Below are 8,520 nucleotides of genomic sequence, written 5' to 3' on the forward strand. Positions count from 1 at the left end.
TAAAGCTGTGTTTCACTGGCAAGCACACTGTTCATTTGGGGAGTAGTAATATAGATTCAGGGTAGAATTCAAAAGTTTCCTCTAAGATACTCACTGGCACTGCCACTACAAGACAGATAACTAAGAGAGCTGAAGATCTAGTCACTGCCTTGGGCAACTTGGGAGAAGGTCTGGTCCAGATGAAGGGAAGGTTGAGCTAACCAAGTTCTGTTTATGTGCTGCCATTGTGTTCCTTGGGAGTAGAGCAACTCCCAACAAAATACAGAAGTTTAATTTTCATATCTCTGTAACTGAAGAAATTAACCAATAACTGTCTCAAGTGACTATGAAAGTGCAAGTGTTGTCCAACTCTTTGTGACCCCATGGACTGTAGCCTGCCAGGCTTCTCTGTCCATGGACTTCTCCAGGCAAGAATACTGGAGTAGGTAGCCATTCCCTTCTCCAGGGGATCTTCCCAGCCCAGGGATTGAACCCGGGTCTCTGGCATTGCAGACAGATATTTTTACCATCTGAGCCAGTAGGGAAGTGACTCTAAATGATATTTAATGAAACTGCACAGTTTCATATTATCTATGTTTTTGCCCAACAAAATCAAACTCCAAGTATGAAGTAAGTTTATATGCAAAAACAGATTTAAAACAGAGACATCCTTCATTTCTTTCTTTCCCTTACCCCTTATATTCAACAGCAAAATTTTATCTCCAAAATATCACCTGTTTAGTCTATTTATTTTCATTTTAAAATTTCATTTTAAAATTATAATCCTAGTTCAAGTCACCATCATGTTTCACTTGGACCTTAAGTGATCTCTTGCCTCTCTACAATCCATTCTTTAAGCACAGCTATGGTAATAATACTTTTGATTTCACTGAAAAAAATTAAAAATCAGTAAATATTAAATCAAAGAATTTTAACAACAAATACCAGTATACTCACCACCAGGAATTAGTAAGTTATTAATATTTTGTCCTTACAGATATGAATGATATTACAAATATGATAGAAATAGATATTATATGTATGGTGATGTTTTCTTTGTTTCTTCCTTTAGCCCTGTAGCCCTAAATCATCATCTTAAATTTAGTGCTTATCCTTCAAGGCTGTTTTTATACTTTTACTCCATATAAGTGTGTGTAAACAAAATATAGAATTATTTTGTGTGCTTAACAAATCTACATAAAAGCTATCATTACACACCTTTATTTTTTCAATCAAACATTGCTTTTAAAAAAGCTATCCATGTTGATTCTTACAAATCTTATTTATTCATTTTAATTGCTATTTATTTTATTCCAGTGTATTAAAAAACCACAACCTACTCTTTACACTTTTGCTACCAACTGGTGTTTAGGTTGCTCTGTATTTTTCTCTATTATAATACCCCAGTTAACATTCCGCTATGTGACACTTTATGCTCATGCTTATGACTTTAATTACCTAGGTATAGAATTGCTAGATTATAAGGTATTACATTTTCAGTTAGTTCTTTCTAAAGTGGTTGTGCTCATTTACAGCCCCACCAGTCATCTCCTGGACTTGGTATTTTCAGACTTTAACTATTTTCAGATTGTTGTTTTAGTGGGATTTCCATGATGACTAGTGAGATCGAGTATCTTTTCACACAACTGCTGCTGCTGTTGCTACTAAGTCGCTTCAGTCGTGGCCGACTCTGTGCAACCCCAGAGAAGGCAGCCCACCAGGCTCCCCCGTCCCTGGGATTCTCCAGGCAAGAACACTGGAGTGGGTCACCATTTCCTTCTCCAATGCATGAAAGTGAAAGTGAAGTTGCTCAGTTGTGTCGTGACCCCATGGACTGCAGCCTACCAGGCTCCTCCACCCATGGGATTTTCCAGGCAAGAGTACTGCATTAATTTTTCTTCTGTGAATTATCTGTTCATATTCATTGTCTACTACTGTTTTGAATCCTAATTATTTACATCACATATATAGTTTATTTACATATATATATATATATTTCCCTAAAAACTTCTCTCAGGATATGCCTTATCTTTTCACTTTGTAGAAGATGTTATTCATCATTCAGAAATTTTATTTGAGGTAATACGTTTAAAATATAAATTAGATCACAATCTTCTCCTCTGCTTAAAACCTCTAGTGACCTCCCTCTGCTAAACATTTTGCCTGGACACACAAATCTGTTTTTCAGGATCTTGGGGAAGCCTTTTCTGATCATTCAATTGAACTCCACCCCCAACACTCTACTTACATTAGCCTGTTTTATTCTGTTAACAGCACTTACAATGTTATCTCTTTATGATATATTCTTAAGTATTTAATTCTCTGCCACCTCTACTCTAACCCACCTAGAATTTGAGCTCCATAACAGATGGAACTTTGTGTTTTTAATTGTGGTACACACCTGTGCTTTGAACAATGCTAGTAGGCACTTGGGTTTTTATTAAGAAAATGAAACAATGACCTTACTATAATTCTGTATAATTTGCAGTATATATTGGTCTATAAAATAATGTGGACCCATTCATTCTCAATAATGCCCAGAATAATGCTTTGTATATGGTAGGTTCTGAACACATATTTTTTAACAAATGGATTGTTTTTGTCATTATAAAATTCTGAATTGAAAAACATATGCTCAAAAAATGGTACCAGTGAACCTATTTGCCGGGAAGGAATGGAGATATAGACATAGAGAGTGGACTTGTGGACACAGTGGGGAAGGAAAGGGTGGGGCAAATTGAGAAAGTAGCATTGACATATATACACTGCCATGTATAAAGCAGATATCCAGGGGAAAGCTGCCGTATAGCCCAGGGAGACCAGCCTGGCGCTCTGTAACAACCTTAAAGGGCGGGATGATGGGGGCTGGGCGGAGGCTCAAGAGGAAGGGATATATATATATATATATGTATAGTTATGACTGATTTGTGATGTTGTATGGCAGAAACCACACAACATTGTAAAGCAATCATCTTCCAACTAAAAAATGTTTAAAGGGGTAAGAAAAAACTTATGCTCAGTGTTAGTATTTAAAAAAAAAAGTGTTGTATAGTGAAGAAAACTAGGTAAGCCACAACAAAGGAAAGTCCTTTGTTAGGGTTTCCTTCTTTTGAGATACACTACATATCATAGAAGCCCTACAACCAGACTTAGATCAGCTAAAAGATTGGGTTATTACTATAACAGCCTTTCCAGGAGAAGAAAGGGTTACACCATTGGGTTGGCTAAAAAGTACATTTGAATTTTTCCATACCATCTTATGGAAAAATTCAGATGAACTTCTTGGTCAATCTAGTATAAAGGAAATTTGTTTCAGAACAATGGGGAACACGTATAGAATAGTGGTTAAGAGCATGAGTTCTGGAGGTAGACAAATCTGGGTTTTAATCATGGGTCTGCCACTTGTTAGGGTAACCCAGGACCACCAATCTTCTCTAATTCTCAGTTTTAGCAACTGCAAAATAAGGGAAACAATGTCTTCCTTATAGAATATATTAATAGATGAAATGAACTAATACAGTCAAGCATCTGCACAGTGCCTGCTGTGAAAGTGCTCAATAGATAGTAAGAGCTAATATTGTTCAATGGAAGTTATTATATATTCTCACATGTTATATAATGGAAATAAGGAGATTTTTAACTTTTAATGACTTTATAAGACTGCAGTCTTGTTATAATGTACTAGGGAATACTTTTCCACTGTAAGAACAAATTGCCTTAGATGATTTACTTCCTATCTTGACTTCTAGTTTTCAATGATGAATTATTATAGATTTGTGCAAATTTCAAGTATTATTGATTAAACTGCAGCATGCCAGGCTTCCCTGTCCATCACCAACTCCCAGAGCTTACTCAAACTCATGTCCATCGAGTCAGTGATGCCATCCAACCATCTCATCTTCTGTCGTCCCCTTCTCCTCCTGCCTTCAATCTTTCCCAGCATCAGGGTCTTTTCTAATGAGTGAGTTCTTCACATCAGGTGGCTTCAAAGTATTGGAGTTTCAGCTTCAGTGTCAATGAATATTCAGGACTGATTTCCTTTAGGATGGACTGGCTGGATCTCCTTGCAGTCCAGGGGACTCTCAAGAGTCTTCTCCAATATTACAGTTTAAAAGCATCAATTCTTCGGTGCTCAGGTTTCTTTATAGTCCAACTCTCACATCCATACATGACTACTGGAAAAACCATAGCTTTGACTAGACGGACCTTTGTTGGCGAAGTAATGTCTCTGCTTTTTAATATGTACTTATGTATATGTTATCTTATTCAATTTTCCACAACCTTGAAAGACAGGAATTTCTATTCCCATTTTACAAAGAAATATTACATAAAGTCCAAGATCTCAGAGCATGTCATAGATTTTCAATGAGCTTACAGGAAGTAAATAAGAGAATGAATAATTTAAGCACAAGTCATGATGGAAAACAAGTAGTTTATTATACATTTCTAATGTAGAAATTGCTTCCCTAGTGGCTCAGTGGTAAAGAGTCCACCTGCAATGCAGGAGACTTGCAGGAAACACAGGTTCAGTCCCTGGGTTGGGGAGATCCCCTGGAGAAGAAAATGACAGCCCACTCCCAGGTATTATTACTTGGGAAATCCCATGGACAGAGGAACCTGGAAGGTTACAGTCCATGGGGTCACAAAAGAATCCGACAAGACTTAGTGACTAAGGAGCAATAACAAAGGATGGAAATGCATAATGAATTTCTTGTTCATACAGAAAGGTCAATTATTGTTTAATTTTCATTGAAATATTTAGGTAAGTTTTCAGTGATAGGATGAGAATTGAGTTGGGCTTCGAAGTGTGAGTAGAGAATAGATAAATGGACATGGGGAGGAAGATATTTCAGGTGGAGGCAACTAGAGGCAGTCACTTAAGCAGGCAGGAACATGGTTGTCAAGTGGATTGGAGCATTTTACTAGAAGCCTTTCAATTCTATCTAAAACAAACAAACAAAAAAGACAACACATACAAACTGCAGTATATGTCAGACTAATTTTGTGGCTCAAAGCTATTATTTAACTTTCTACAATATAACAACAAACATGGGAACATCATCAGATAAATCATTAAGTGAAAAATGTAAAAGCAAGGAGACTTTGATGCAGATAAGGTGCTAAAATTTCCTAGGACGGCATACATAGTGAGTGGCAGACCTGGGGTATGAACAGATGTTTCTGGTTTCTGCGTTCTACCTATGTGATTTGATTCCTCATTTACAAGTGGGGAACTGAAGTCTGGAGAGGTTACGTTACATAAAATTTATTAGTGTTAATTTATTGGAGTTTTCTGTTCTGATTTCTCTAAAAGTACAGATAGAATAATGGAATATAAAATATGAATAGAACACAACTAATAAGCTCTGTCATACAGAAAAGGAGTCAAAAGCAGAGGAGCAGATTAGGAAGATAATTCTGTTTGATTTGCATTGAATTTGAGTTGTTGCTAGATAAGCTTTGAATGTCCAGGGCACCCTTCTTTAAAAAGTTCTCCAAATTATAGGAAGAACCACTTGGGGTTTTTACAGATCTTGTACAACTGTTTGTATATATGTTTGTTTATTCTAATCCCAAAGATTCTCTTTACCCTCCAGTTATGCAATCAAATTGTGAATCTCCCGTTTGACAGTTGGGTATTAGATGTGTGCATTTCCTTGGCTTAGTAGTTTAAACTACCCTCTAACCATTACTCTCTTTGAAGATTTAGACTTAAAAGAAGAGATACAGTACTTCTTAGTCACTCCCACCCTGTGAGATATGCCTGCTTGTACCTTCACTCCCTTCTTTTCAGTTCAGTGGAAATCTGATGAAGACCAGACCTAGAGCTTATCCAAACCTAGAGCTGATAAAGAAAGACAATGTTACTGTGAAAGAATATTATATATCCCACCCCTAACTTTTTGCAGGGATAGAGTAAGAATCTTTCACCCTTTACAGGAACATGTCACCCACTTAATTTGACTTAATGTTATATTTCTTAAAAACTATAAAATCAGATCTGTATAGTCCTTTAAAAAGTTGACAAATTTCTCAGTAAAATATATGTAAATATTTTCCAGAATGTTCTCATCTTACACACAACAATAATGCAAGAAACAAGAAAACTAAAGTGGTAAGAAATTAAGATAGTACTCTCATTCCCTAAGTTTCTCAGGGTGTTGAGAAAGCAAGCTAATAAGAATACTTCAGTTGTTTTGTTTCAGATTTCATCTTCATGTTATCTTTTGTCATTAGCTCACTTGGCCATGAGTTAATCAGGCCCTTTTCCTGTTGGTCTTTAGGAAAGAGGTCTTATAGTTTAAGTTTTTACCTTTTTGACCAGTTTCCTATTTAGCTAAGTTTCATCTTTCTATCATATTTTTAAAGTAAGTGTGCAAATTTAGTATATAATTTTTTTTTTTACTTATTATATACCTACTATGCAGAGAACTCATGTTTCCTCATGGCAATTACTAAAGGAAATTTTCAAAATGCTATCTAACATCTATTAGTGTTCTTCCTATTAATAGGAGCACTCTGATAAACTTATCAAGATTCAGTCGCTTAGCAGTAGCATTTCTGTGCTTGTTGTATTAGGTAACTCTAGCCCAACAAGTTTTCCAGCTTCTGAAATTTTGTGGTTTCTGCCTTCTCTCCCATTTTCTTTGGCAGGTTGGTTTTACATCCTTAAAGAATTCATTGACTCTATTTTAATGATTTTGAGAGGGAGTAGTAGTTACTGTATGTGACCATCTCACTGTCTTTAAACTGGAAGTTCAGTTTCAATTCTATTTGCCTATTGACATTTGTTTAATATTTTGAGGAGAATAGGTTACCCAACGTTTCTTGTTTCTAAAAGAGGCAATCAAGGCATAAGCCACACTTGAGTAAACCATTGCATTTGGGAATAAATTAAAACAGAAGTATACATGAGTTATTTATGATAGTTCCTTTTTCTTATGATCACTTAAAATTATGTGCACAGTTCTTATATTAATTAGTTCATCTTTTAAATTAATCACTAAGATACATTATTTCAAGCCTCATACAAATGGCTATTAATTTCCTTTCTGAAGCTTTAACAATATTAATAGTAATATTTATTTTGTACATACCCCATCTCAGGCACCTTGCTAAGTATTGCATATACATTATCATATAGTCTTTATAACAACCTCATAAGGTGAATACTTTCAAACTGCTGTTACAGATAAAGAAGCAGAGATTAAATATCCAGTGTAATATGCTAGTAAATGGTGGGCTTAGGCCTTTATGGTTCTTTTCCTGATTTTGAAATGCTATGCTATACTAGGGAGAACCTTACCTGTTCAACTTAGAGACAGTCTAGTTTGGTTATATCCACCATAGCATGAATTGTGTATGGGTCTGTAGGTATTATTAATATGTATCTGCATTTTCAATTAAATGTATATACATGATTAAGTGAATTTCTTTTTATTAAATAAACTTCCTGCTTATAGACTTTCTGTCCTTTAAGCCAGGTTAAAGTCTTGACAAATAACATCAATTAATATTATTAACTTAATATGGTGCTAGAATGCCAATTTCAGAAGTCATTTCAAATATGGACTTCCGCTTTGCTGCATCTACTGCGAAAATGAAGACCATTCTCAGCAATCAGACTGTCGACATCCCAGAAAATGTCGACATTAACTTGAAGGGATGGACAGTTATTGTGAAGGGCCCCAGAGGCACCCTATGGACGGACTTCAATCACATCAATGTAGAACTCAGTCTCCTTGGAAAGAAAAAGAAGAGGCTCCGTGTTGACAAATGGTGGGGAAACAGAAAGGAACTGGCCACTGTTCACACAATCTGTAGTCACGTACAGAACATGATCAAGGGTGTTACACTGGGCTTCCGTTACAAGATGAGGTCGGTGTATGCCCACTTCCCCATCAACGTTGTTATTCAGGAGAATGGTTCTCTTGTGGAAATCCGAAATTTTTTGGGTGAAAAATACATACGCAGGGTTCGAATGAGGCCAGGGATTGCCTGTTCAGTATCTCAAGCCCAGAAAGATGAGTTGATTCTTGAAGGAAATGACATTGAACTTGTGTCAAATTCAGCTGCTTTGATTCAGCAAGCCACCACAGTTAAAAACAAGGATATCAGAAAATTTTTGGATGGTATCTATATATCTGAAAAAGGAACAGTTCAGCAGGCTGATGAATAAGATCTCAGTGATCCTGCTGCAGAAACAACAAGATAGCAGATGGTTCTGTGGGCTCAGTTGTGATCCTTTAAAGAGACAATAAAAACTCTTGATTTGAAAAAAAAAAAAAAAACAAATATGGACTTTCCAGTGTCAAGAAGTTTATAGCACAGACAGACTCTGTGTCTGCCTTTTATAGAATATTTTGCCAAATTCAAGAGAAAAAAACTCTTACTGAAAAAAATGGTTTCTATTTTGAGTTGTTTTGTTAAATTCCTCTTTACAATTTTTTTGTTTGTTTCTGTATCTAACAAGAAGGACCATGATTGCTATCTCAGTGGATGGGTGTGGCTGAAGAGAAGATACACAATCTAAGGTTAATT

At 35.9% G+C, this 8,520-nt stretch overlaps 1 pseudogene; it reads left to right on the plus strand.

The window, feature by feature from the left end:
- The first annotated feature begins 4,650 nt into the window (after window positions 1-4,650).
- LOC138432692 (large ribosomal subunit protein uL6 pseudogene) lies at window positions 4,651-8,274 on the plus strand (annotated as a pseudogene).
- The last annotated feature ends 246 nt before the right edge of the window (window positions 8,275-8,520 follow it).

This window comes from Ovis canadensis, chromosome 2 (assembly GCF_042477335.2).
Source record: "Ovis canadensis isolate MfBH-ARS-UI-01 breed Bighorn chromosome 2, ARS-UI_OviCan_v2, whole genome shotgun sequence".
In the NCBI taxonomy this organism is placed as follows: Eukaryota; Metazoa; Chordata; class Mammalia; order Artiodactyla; family Bovidae; genus Ovis; species Ovis canadensis.